Raw genomic sequence first — 12,826 nt, forward strand, 5'->3', positions numbered from 1 at the left:
TTTACAGTATTAAACCAAAGAACTAGGTGCCAGAGAATCTCAATACTCAACTGCATACATCTTGAGGCAGACCAAGTTATAACCTCATGTCAAAGACAGAAAAGGGCAGAGGGAAGTTATCAGGCCCACGTCATAAGTTAGTGCCTAAGTCAAAGAGGTTTTCTGAGAGAGAAAATATTGTCACCTCTTGATAAACACATACGAACACATGTATTTTTTTAACCCCCATACTTCCATGATGAAAAGTATAAAACAAATTCAAAGTTCAGATTGACATTTTGTTCTTTTAACTATACTCAAAGGCCTTCCAACATTCTATAGTCTCCAGAATAAAAAGACTGGTTTCTTATACTGTGATAATCCAAATATGCTACTCATTAATCCCTAAAGCACATTATTTAATTCTAATTTCTACCTAGCACCAATGACAAGGGTGAAATTGGAGACTTTTCTAAATAACTGAATAATATTCATTCAGCCACTTCACAAGTACTTATTAAATACCTCGATGCCAAGCCTTGTGCTAGAGACTCATTCTCTACAATGGCATAAAGTCTTTCATTTTAATTTTTGTCGCTATATGAACATAGTTTAAAAGTCTACCAAGCAACAGTACTACTTATACTAGGCTTATATTAAAATAAAAGAAGCTCCAGTCCTCTCCCTCACCCACACAATCATGTTCAATTTTTGTGTGTGGTTTCATCTGTCATTTATCTCCTTCAAAGCATGAATATTCTATTTCTTAATTTAAAAAAAAATAGTATTTTTTTTTGGCTTCCTACCATGGAGAAGATTTATATCTCTATTACTACCTCCATCCCAATTCCAACTTCCCTTCCTGGTACACCACCATCCTCATCCCTCATCCTTACAACTTTTTTTTTTTTAAACTTTCAGTGAGGTGGGGGAAGGGTCCTAGGGGTCTTACCATTCCTGAGTTAGATTTCCAAGTCATCCTTCTTTCAACCCTAGCCCTCAGAAATACCAGCTGCCTCCAATTCCACACTTGTATCGGGACTGCTTCAACTTCAGTGTTACCACTTCTTGAAAATGAGTTCTGCCTTTTCCTGCTCTACTTTCCAGCTTGAAATTGTGCTGATATCCTGGTTTGTTTGGTTTTTTTGCTCCAGCCTCCTGGCCTGTTCTTTTGTTCTACATACTGGCTTATTGTGCCTTTTTAAAAAACATTTCGTGGGCTTCCCTGGTGGTGCAGTGGTTGAGAGTCCACCTGCCGATGCAGGGGACACGGGTTCATGCCCGGGTCCGGGAAGATCCCACATGCCGCGGAGCGGCTGGGCCCATGAGCCATGGCCGCTGAGCCTGCGCGTCCGGAGCCTGTGCTCCACAACGGGAGAGGCCACAACAGTGAGAGGCCCGTGTACCGCAAACAAAAAAAAAGAAATGAGGGAGAACCAGCTTCCGCAAATATTAAAACATATCATGAAACTACAGTAATTAAAACAATCTGATTGAGTCCAGGTAAAGACTTACTACATGGAAACACAGTTTACCATAAGTAGTTGTGCTAAACCCTTGCAGGAGAGAGAGTTCAATGAATGATGATGGACTAGCCAACTACTGTGAGAAAATTAGGACAAGATCCTTTATTTTTATATCAAAATAAATTTTATAGAGCCCTAGGATTTGAATCTAAAAGATGGAACCACAGAAGTTTCCAAAGGAGGCATGGGTAAGTTTATTTATAAACTTGGAATGAGGAAGGTCCAGAAATCATAAAGGAAAAGGATTAATAAATTTGGCTGTATGAAAATTCAAAGCTTCAATTGGGGAAAAAAAACTTAAAAAAATGTTTATGACATACATAGGCTAATTCAATTATTCTTTTATTCAGTCATTCAACAATATCTGAGTGCTTATTATGAGGCAGGCTTGGATCTACATGACGGAGAAATGATAATGAACAAGATAGATGAGATCCTTGCTCCTTAAGAGTTTATATTCTGGAAAAAACGAAGCCCATGAATAAGTGAGAAAAATATCCGCCTATAATCCTATGCAAAGGATTAAACACACTGTTGTGAGGCTCAGTGGCTCAGTTCCTATTTTAGATGGAGTCTCAGGGAAGGCCTGAGGAGGTAGTTAAAGACCTTATATAAACCAACAAGGAAAATACAACCGCCAAACAGAAAAAGGCCAAGGATAGGAGGAGGAAGTTGGCAGATAAACTACAGACTGCCTGTAAATTAAAAATAGTCATCATCTTCACACAAAGTCAAAGAAATATAAATCAAAACAATGAGATAAAATTTTTCTTCTGTCACAGTGAGAGAAACTAGAAAAGTTTGATAGAGAATCAGGTACATCCTAGCACTTTGGTGGAGTGTCTAAGTTAATAAAAACTAATTTAGTTTTTGGAGAGCAATAAACATTGATATGTAAAATGTACATATCCTTTGCAGAAGTGTTCAAAGATATGTATAAAAGGAGAGGCAAAAAAAAAAAAAGGAGAGGCATACTTGTATTATTGAAACAGTAAAAGTTCAGGAGAAAGTCTTAATGCACGTTAACAAGGACCTGGCACAGTAAGGTAGACCATCCACACAACAGGATACTATGCAGCAGTTACAAAGAATCAGATAGACTGAGGGGGGTGCCTACGGTGAGATCTCTAGGACACATTAAATAATAAAAGTTAGGTTCAGGGCTTCCCTGGTGGTGCAGTGGTTCGGAGTCCGCCTGCCGATGCGGGGGGCCCGGGTTCTTGCCCCGGGGCGGGAGGATCCCGCATGCCGCGGAGCGGCTGGGCCCGTGAGCCATGGCCGGTGAGCCTGCGCGTCCGGAGCCTGTGCTCCGCAACGGGAGAGGCCACAACAGTGAGAGGCCCGCGTACCACAAAAAAAAAAAAAAAAAAAAAAAGGTTCAGAGCAATTTCGTGGGGGACTCTTCCATGTAAATAGAAAAGATACACATACATCCATTTTAACTCACATGCTGGTGTACATCATATTTTAGACATTTTTATGGTAAACCACATACTAAAATGCTAACTATAACTATCACTGAGATAAAAGCCTAGCGAGTAGATAGGCAGAGGAAGGAAACTTTAATATCATAAGTAGTGTTTTTTTTTTTAATTTTTGAACCATGTGAATATATTACTTCCTCAAACCATCAAGAAGGTTTATCTGTGTGGGAGACCATTTCTGTTTCTTTATGCTTTCCTTTATTTAAAAATCCCAGTGGACATACAGTTTTTAATATGTAAAAATGTAAAAGAGCAAAATACTACATCATGAAGCCAAGGACTCTCAGGGAAGAAGTAAAGAGGATGGGAAGAGAATAGCACGCAGCATCCTGTTACAGAGGCAAGGACAGGGGAGAGGAGAAAACAGAGCAGGAGGGAAGGGTAAGGGAACTGATGAGGCATCATCATGCAAGACCACTGCTCCAGGTGGCAGAAGGGGGGGCTCTAGCTCCACTGCACTCAGGATTATTATTCTATAAGCAGCAAACCATATTTACTAGGGAGAGGCTGGTTTTCCTTTGGTGGCACAAAGGATTATTTCAACTAATTAATTTGTTCTGCTGAACTGACAGCCACTGCAGATGCATCTGCATGCTTTATAAGAGTATTCCTGGTTCATTGATGCGGTTCTCACACATAAGTGCAATACCTCGTTGGATAGATACAAAATAAGTCATTCCTGTTCCAAGGACTGAGCTTTGGACATTAAGAAAATCAAAACACTCTAAGCCAGAGGGACATGACGCACAGCATCTAAGACACTGTCAAATCTTATCTCACTCAACACAAATTTGTGAAGCACCAACCGTTTTCCAGACACCTGGATTCAGGCTGAAGGTACAGATGCAAGGAAGACCCAGCTCCAACCTGAAGGAAATCACAGTATAATGAGAGAGACAGACCCAGAAACAACTGTGATACAAAACAAAAAGATGCATTACTGAATACAAGTTCAAGCAACATGACACAGGAATACGAAGGAAGGGATGCAAATGAGAGACAAGGAATAAATGTTCCTGAATGTTCGACGTTTTAAGTGCATCCATGAAGGCTCCCAGGGGAAAGAGTGTGTGTCTTCTCACTGCTCTGCTCATCTCCCTGCATTCAGACAGAGCTCCATACAGAGAAGGTACTTAAGTACTAGGAAAAACAAAATATCATCTTGGAGATGCCAAGAGCAGAACCTCCTGTAAACACTGGTCAATGAGGACAACACTGCAAACGGTGCCACTTTCTGTGCCCACCCTGCCAGGATTGCTCTCACTGGAGGAAGGGCTGCCAGGGATCAGTGCTGGGGGCCCAAGCTAACAGCAAGAAGGAAAAGGGTCACCATCTCCTGCTAGAGGTTATAGAAATCACTTCTCTGTGTTGCAGTTTACCAAAGGCTCAACTATACAACAAACAGGTGTGTTCAAGGCTGGATGCTTGAGAAAGCTGATGAGTTTAAAGGCATGTTCCAAAGCAAGGCTGTAGTAACTGGAGACTAGGATAGGGTCATTTTGAAATCATGTTTGAATTCCGGTGGGACGTGTTCTGACATGGTTCAGCTCGACTGCTTTATGTAAACATGAAAGTGCCATCACACGGGCAGGATATACTTCTCCCGGGAGAGAGTGTTCTCTCAGCTCAACGAGAGGGAAAGCATAGTAGAAGCAGGAGAGTTAATGCCATGAAGTTCAAGAACCCCTACTTTGAATGATTTTTAAAACAGGAGAAGAGTTTGGGGCCGGGGACAGCTTAGAGGAGTCTTGGTTCTGTGGCTCCCCACAGTAGTAACTTTGCCCAGAAGAACAAAGATGTCCTTGGCTATGAGAAAAAGTGGAAATGACCTCAAAATATCGAGAGGAGACCAACCAAATCCAAGGAAGTAAATACTCATGGGTAAAGTAGGAGAGTGAAAATATAGCATTAATAATGTGTACTCCTTTCTTTCTAGTTATTGTTAATTCTATCATTTTAATATAAAGAAACTTTCAGCTTTCTGAAAAGTCTACTATTGTAGACTTTCAGCTACAATAGTCATTGAATCACACAGCTCTCTATCTCCCACCCATAAATACTTCCTATTAAATTTCTTCTAACTTAAGAAATTTTTTAAGAAATTATATTTCTTTCTAACTTAAAAAAATTTCTTTGTCATAAAATTTACTTATATATTGTCGAAAATGTAGAAAATACGAAAACTATGAAGGAAAACATAATAATCACTCATTAAAACCCTCTACCCAGAGATAAGCTCCTTTAACATGTCAGTATATTTCCCTCATTTCTTGATTTACATACATACAGAAATTATAACCGCTTATCAACACCTCGAGTCACATTTACAGGCTTCCACATGCCAGGCAATAGGATAAACTCTCCACGTGCTCTCTCTCACGTAATCTTAGAAACAATGTCATTAGGTAAATAACATCACTATCATCCATAACAGATAAGGTTTAGAGAGATGATATAATCCACTCACAAAGTACCATAAGAAGAAGAGGTAGGCTTCTAAACTCACCCAGACTCTATTTTATAATCTTGCCTTTTTTCAGTTTCACGTAGGTGAGCATATTCCTACGTCATTAAAACACAGTAGTAATTGATGCACTGTATTCCAAACTTCAAAATCTTCAAATCCTCTACTGCTGAATAAATTGTTTCAAATTTTCCATTAGGATGATTTTAAAAATAAACACTCTTATATAAACAACTTGTGTGCATCTCTGATTATTTCCTCAGAATAGATGTATACCTTTTAGATCTAATACTTTTATATTTAGGAAAGTCTTTAGAATTTGGTATCGTCGGATAGCCCTTCAGTTCCCCTTTTACCAGCAGCAGTACAAGGGAGTCTGTAATGTTTTTTAATAGCTAATAATGTAAGCCCTCCTTGCCCCAGCAAACACACAAATTATTATCCATATTTTTATAAAAATTCTTGTTTAATATTGTGCTTATTCTCCCAATTGAAGTGTAGATATAGTTTTTCAACCTACATCAAAGTCCATTGAGATATTTATTGGAATTCCATTTAACTCACTAATTAATTTGGATAGAACTGTAGTTATTACAGTATTGATTTTACCACTAAGGGGTATCAGCCATCTCTACTTTATTCAAATTGACTTTAATGGATCACAGGAAAGTTCTCAGGTTTTCTGGGGGGGAGGTTAGGTTTGGGGGGTTTTGGGGGGTTCTTTTTTTTTTAGGGATTGAGCAATTTTTTACATGGTTGCTTTTTAAATTTTTTTTATTTAATTTTATTTATTTATTTATTTTACTTTTGGCTGCATTTGGTCTTTGTTGCTGTGTACGGGCTTTCTCTAGTTGTGGCGAGCAGGGGCTACTCTTCGTTGTGGTGCGTGGGTTTCTCATTGCAGTGGTTTCCCTTGTTGCGGAGCACAGGCTCTAAGCACATAGGCTTCAGCAGATGTGGCGCACGGGCTTAGTTGCTCCATGGCATGTGGGATCTTCCCGAACCAGGGCTCGAAGCCGTGTCCCCTGCATTGGCAAGTGGATTCTTAACCTCTGTGACACCGGGGAAGTCCCCATAGTTGCTTTTTGATGAGATCTTTTTATCCCCTATTTTCTAATTAATTTTTTGCTAATATTTGAGGAAGTTGTTGATTCTTATATAAATGTTTTATAACCAACTCTAACTCCATTTGTTCTAAGTATTTTTCAGTTGACTCTCTTGGGTTGTATGGGCAGATTGCTGTCATCTATAAATTACTTATTTCCAATAATTAGACAAACTCCTTTTTTTATTTTTGTCTTATCAAGTTGACTAAAACAAGTCCCAAACCTTGTTCCATGCAAAACTGAAGGTTTTTTCCCCTTCACTAAAAAGAGTTTTTCTTCAAATAACATTGAGAAGCACTACGTTAGAATTTGCAGAACAACACTGGTTAGTGGTAGGGGTTGCAAATACCCTTATGTTGTTCACTGTTCTAATATTTTACCACTGACATTAATGTTGGTTATTGCTTTGGAAGACTGTATGTATCTTAAGAGAAAAAATTTTATTTCTAGCTCACTATGTTGTTTTTAATTGATAGATTTTAACTTACCAATGCCCATTTTTTACAACTACAGAGGTAGTCAAATTCTTTTTCGCTCACAACCTATCATATCTGCAGTGATATGATATAAAAAGTTGTAATATACAGCTAGTCATCTTTGCATTCAAAGAAAAAACCTTACTATGTCTTGGTAAATTATTTAAGAGAAAAAAAATCCATTAGGTTAGAATTTTCTTTCAGATGTTAATATCTATAAATCTCTGGGTGTGTATGTGTGTGTGTGTGTTTGTGTGTCTTCTCCCGTTACCAGGTTGTGACATCATGGGGATGACAGTTAAATAATATTAATTCTAAATTATTTCATCTTTTTCCTTTCTCTGAAACAATTCGTAGAACATAGAAAAACAATCTGTTCCTTGAAAATTCTGATGAACTTGCCTGGAAAATTATCCACATTTAGCTTGTTAGGGAGAAGTAATTCTCAGAAAATTTTAGAAATCACTCACATCTTCATTTGTCTTTATTTTAATTCTTTGAATCATTTTAGAGTTTTACATTTTCTCATAAAACCATTCACTTAATCCATGTATTCATTACCATAGTATTATATATAGTAATATAAACTTAATCTTTTCTAAAACTGTGGTTCTAGCCACTCATTTCTACTGTTGTGTAGAAACAGTAGAAATGGCAGTTGTGTAATCTTTTCTTCATTAGACTTACCAGAGATCTGTTCATTTTGTTGACCTTATCAAAGAACAAGCTGTTGGATTTTTATAACAGCTGTTTCTTGACGTTTTGTTATTAATCTCTGTTCTTAATTACTTCCTTCAGTATAGTTTATTGTTCTTGTTCTAAATTCTTAGGCTGGATACTTAATTCATTTCTGTTTTGAGTACTGATTGGATTTAAAGTTATGATTTTTCTTCCTCTGAGTAGAGCATCTCAGGGTACAGCTTTGAATGCACTCCCCATAAAGTGCTCTCACCACGATTTCTAGTGTATTCTATGATAATTTTCTCTGTCACTGAATAATTTAAGTATGTTCTCATTTTTTGGTTTGTTTTTACTTTCCAAATGACTATATAAAATCAATAACCATGCAAAATCAGTAAGTGCACTCAGCCTATCAGAAAAAAAAATTTGAATTCCTAGAAGGTAGAAAGGAGACAAAATAAGCTATATGGAGAAACAAGCATGCAGGATAAACCAGGGCTGAGTTAGCTGTGTTTCTGAAGGAGATCTGCGGAGAACTACACTGAGATGAGCTTGGCAGTGGGCTCTTCCCCTGCCATGCCTGTGTGCATAGCAGCAAGCACTGACACGGCCCCTTGGGTAACAGTGAATGGAGGAAGGGTGTCTGAGCTCAGAGAAACAGGACAATGTCCCAGTACCTGCTGACTTCAGGAGAACAAGAGGCTGCCACACACAGAAGACAGGCTCCTGTATATCTCACTTGGCCATGTGCCCAAAGAAACATGAGGAGATAACCAAGAATCACCAAACATTCGAGAAAGAAAACTACACGAGATAAAACTTAAAATGGAAAGGAAAAAAAGTACTGCTAAAATAGTAAATAGAAAATTTTAATGGTTGTATAATTACCATCAATGAAGAGATCAGAAAGACTACTGCACTTATAAAACAGAACGTGGCTATGAAAAAGTAAGTCAGCAACCTTGGTAAATAAACAGATTTGATGCATGTGCCAAGTAAGCAGAATGGACACTCATGAAGTAACGCAGTGAACAGGATGACCTAGCTCAAGGTTTCCTTCAGAATGCAACGGAAAAGGCCAAAGAGACAGGAAGTATAAGAAAAACAACTAAGAGAGATAGAGAACAGATACAGAATTTCCGAAAGCCACTTGATACATAACCCAGAAATGGACAGAAGAGACAATACAGGGGAAGAAATGTGAAAGGAAAATAGAAATTTCCCTGAACTGGAGTGAGATTTATATTTTGAGCTTAAGTAGGCCAACCAAAGGTCATACAAAATTTAAAACAAAAACACTGTGAAATTTCTTATGATGGGGAGTAAAGGAGAGGAGAGAAAAGAGGAAAAATAAATAAATGGAACAGAAAATTCTGAGTCAAGAAAATAAAAAACAGAAAGCATGAAAGAAAATGTAGTTAAAAAGTAAATTATGTAGGAGGGGCAGAGTCAAGATGGCGTACTAGGAGGATGCAGTATTCGCATCTTCTCACAACTAGGGCACCTACCAGGCACCAGTGGGGGACCACGGACATCTAAGGGGACGGGAGGAACCCCCAGCAACCGGGTAGGATGTGGGGCATGGGGGGAGTGAAGGGGGAGGAGAAGTGGAGGTGGGATGGGACTGGTGGCCCTGAGGGGCGGCTGGGGGAGGGAAAGGCATCCCACACCCAAAGGGGCAAATTGGGGAACCATTGGGAGGGCAGAGGATCAAAAGGGAGTGTGGCCAGGTTTCCACTGCCCATTTGGGCCCCCAGGAACCTGCTGAGATCCTGGGCCTGATCCTCTGCCCACCTATGCCTCTTCCAGCTGCATGGATCCTGAGGGAAGGAAGGGGGAGCAAAAGTAAAGGCCGGACCTCCAGGACCAACACCCCTGAGGGGTGGTTAGGGGGAGAGGAGGAGTTCCTGCACCCAGCGGGACCCACCCATGGTTAGGGATCCAGCAGTGACGGGGAGACCCTGGGGGACATGGTAGGGGAGGGGCATGAAGGAACAGAAGGGAATGGGGGCAATGCTTTCCCTATCCATTAGTCACCGGGAAGACTGTTGGACTCCCAGGCCTAATCCTCTGCCCTCAGAGCCTCCCTCCTGCCCCGCAGAGCCCAAGCCCCACCCCTACACCCCCACCCAGGGCCCCACCTCTACAACTGGAGACCCCCTCTGAGACCCCCTCCAATGCGCTGGGGCTAAACCCCACCCACACAACCTCACTCAGCGCCCTACCTCCAAACTCCGGAACTCCACACTCCAGAGGCCCTCCTTTCGACATCTGGCCTTTCCCCTTACGTGCAGGTCCTAAGCAGAGGCCCTGCCCCATGCTTCAACATCACCCCGACTAGGCCCTGCCCCCCGCTAAAACGTCACGCCCCACCTACCTAGGTCCCACCCCACCCTAAACTGCACCCTTGCCTAAGTTCCACCCCCGCTAAACTCCACACCAATAGCCAAGGCTTCTTTTATTTTATTCCCTCTTTTACATTGGGGTTCTGTTTTACCTTGTTGATTCATTGTTGTTGATTCTTTTATATTTTTATTTTTCCTAATAAATCTTTTACTTCTCTAATTTTATTTAATTCTTTATACTTTGTTATTGTGCTCTCCTTTTGGCGTGTTTTTCCTCCCCCGTTTTTTTTTTTTCTTTTTTCTGTTGTGGTTTTATTTTACCTTGTTGCAGTTGTTTCAATTATAGTTTTATTTTTCCTAACATATTTTTTATCTTTCTAATTTTATTTTGTATTTTAATTCTTTGATATTGTACTGCTCCTTTTTTCTTTCTTCCTTCCTTATTATTATTATTTTTTTTACCATGCCATGAAGCTTGCAGGATCTTGGTTCCCAGGCCTGAGGTCGGGCCCAAGATCCTGTGGTGGGAGCTCCAAGTCCAAATTGCTGGACTAACAGAGAACCTCAGAAATCATGGAATATCCACCAGAGTGAGGCTTCCTGGAGGTCCTCATCTCAGCACCAAGACCCAGCTCTATCCAACTGCCTGCAAACTCCAATGCTGGACGTCTCAGGCCAAACAACCAGAAAGACAGGCATACTGCATCAACGATCAAAAGAAAAAAAAATGAAATGACAAAATGATACATTACAGAAGAAGAAGCAAGGTAAAAACCTACAAGACCAAATAAATGAAGACGAACAGACAAGCTACCTGAAAAAGAATTCAGAGTAATGATAGTAAAGATGATCCAAATCTCGGAAACATAATGGAGAAAATATAAGAAACATTTAATGAGGATCTAGAAGAACTAAAAAGCAAACAAACAGTGATGAACAACACAATAACTGAAATTAAAAATACCCTAGAAGGAATCAATAACAGAATAACTGAGGCAGAAGAATGGATAAGTGACCTGGAAGATAAAAGGGTGGAAATAAATTCCAGCAGAATTAAAAAAAAAAAAGAATGAAAAGAATTGAGGACAGTCTCAGAGACCTCTGGGACAACATTAAACACACCAACATTCAAATTATAGGGGTCCCAGAAGAAGAAGACAAAAAGAAAGGGTCTGAGAATATATTTGAAGAGTTATAGTCAAAAACTTCCCCAACGTGGAAAAGTAAATACTCAATTTCAGGAAGCGCAGAGAGTTCCATAAGGATAAACCCAAAGAGACACACACTGAGACACATATTAATCAAACTATCAAAAATTAAATACAAAGAAAAAATGTTAAAAGCAGCAAGGGAAAAGCAACAAATAACATACACGGGAATCCCCATAAGCTTAACAGCTGAACTTTCAGCAGAAACTCTGCAAGCCAGAAGGGACTGGCAGGACATATTTAAAGTGATGAAAGGGAAGAACCAACAACCAAGATTACCTTACCCAGAAAGGATCTCATCCAGATTATACAGAGATATTAAAACCTTTACAGACGAGCAAAAGCTAAGAGAATTCAGCACCACCAAACCAGCTTTACAACAAATGCTAAAGGAACTTCTCTAGGCAAGAAACACAAGAGAAGGAAAAGACGTACAAAAACAAACCCAAAGCAATTAAGAAAATGGTAATAGGAACATACATATGGATAATGACCTTAAATGTAAATGGATTAAAAGCACCAACCAAAAGACATAGACTGGCTGAATGGATACATAAACAAGACCCATACATATGCTGTCTACCCACTTCAGACCCAGGGACACATACAGACTGAAAGTGAGGGGATGGAAAAAGATATTCCATACAAATGGAAATCAAAAGAAAGCTGGAGTAGCAATTCTCATATCAGACAAAATAGACTTTAAAATAAAGACTATTACAAGAGACAAACAGGGACATTACATAATGAACAACGGATCAATCCAAGAAGAAGATAGAAAAATTGTAAATATTTATGTACCCAACATGGGACCACCTCAATACATAAGGCAGATGCTAACAGCCATAGAAGGGGAAATCGATAGTAACACAAGCGTAGTAAGGGACTTTAACACCCGACTTTCGCCAATGGACATATCATCCAAAATGAAAAAAACACAGGAAACACAAGCTTCAAATGACACATTAAACAAGATGCACTTAATTGATATTTATAGGACATTCCATCCAAAAACAACAGAATACACTTTCTTCTCAAGTGCTCATGGAACATTCTCCAGGATAGACCATATCTTGGGTCACAAATCAAGCCTTGTTAAATTTAAGAAAATTGAAATCGTGTCAAGTAACTTTTCCGACCACAACTCTATAAGACTAGATATCAATTACAGGAAAAAAATTGTAAAAAGTACAAACACATGGAGGCCAAGCAATACGCTACTAAATAACCAAGAGATCACTGAAGAAATCAAAGAGGAAATCAAAAATACCTAGAAACAAATGACAATGAAAACACGATGATCCAAACCCTATGGGATGCAAGGCCAGGCACTATAAAACTATAAATGTAAGGCCAGGCACTATAAAACTATAACACTATAACACTATAAATATATAAAACTATAACACTATAAATGTAAGGCCAGGCACTATAAAACTCTTAGAGGAAAACATAGGCAAAACACTCTATGACATAAATCACAGCAAGATCCTTTTTGACCCACCTCCTAGAGAAATAGAAATAAAAACAAATATAAACAAATGGGACCTAACGAAA

At 39.2% G+C, this 12,826-nt stretch overlaps 1 protein-coding gene across 2 annotated transcripts in view; it reads right to left on the reverse strand.

The window, feature by feature from the left end:
• Positions 1 to 12,826, reverse strand: part of EPSTI1 (epithelial stromal interaction 1) — a 98,564-nt gene that overhangs the window by 13,601 nt on the left and 72,137 nt on the right. The window lies entirely within an intron of this gene.

This window comes from Grampus griseus (assembly GCF_964374135.1).
Source record: "Grampus griseus genome assembly, chromosome: 18".
NCBI classification, from domain to species: domain Eukaryota; kingdom Metazoa; phylum Chordata; class Mammalia; order Artiodactyla; family Delphinidae; genus Grampus; species Grampus griseus.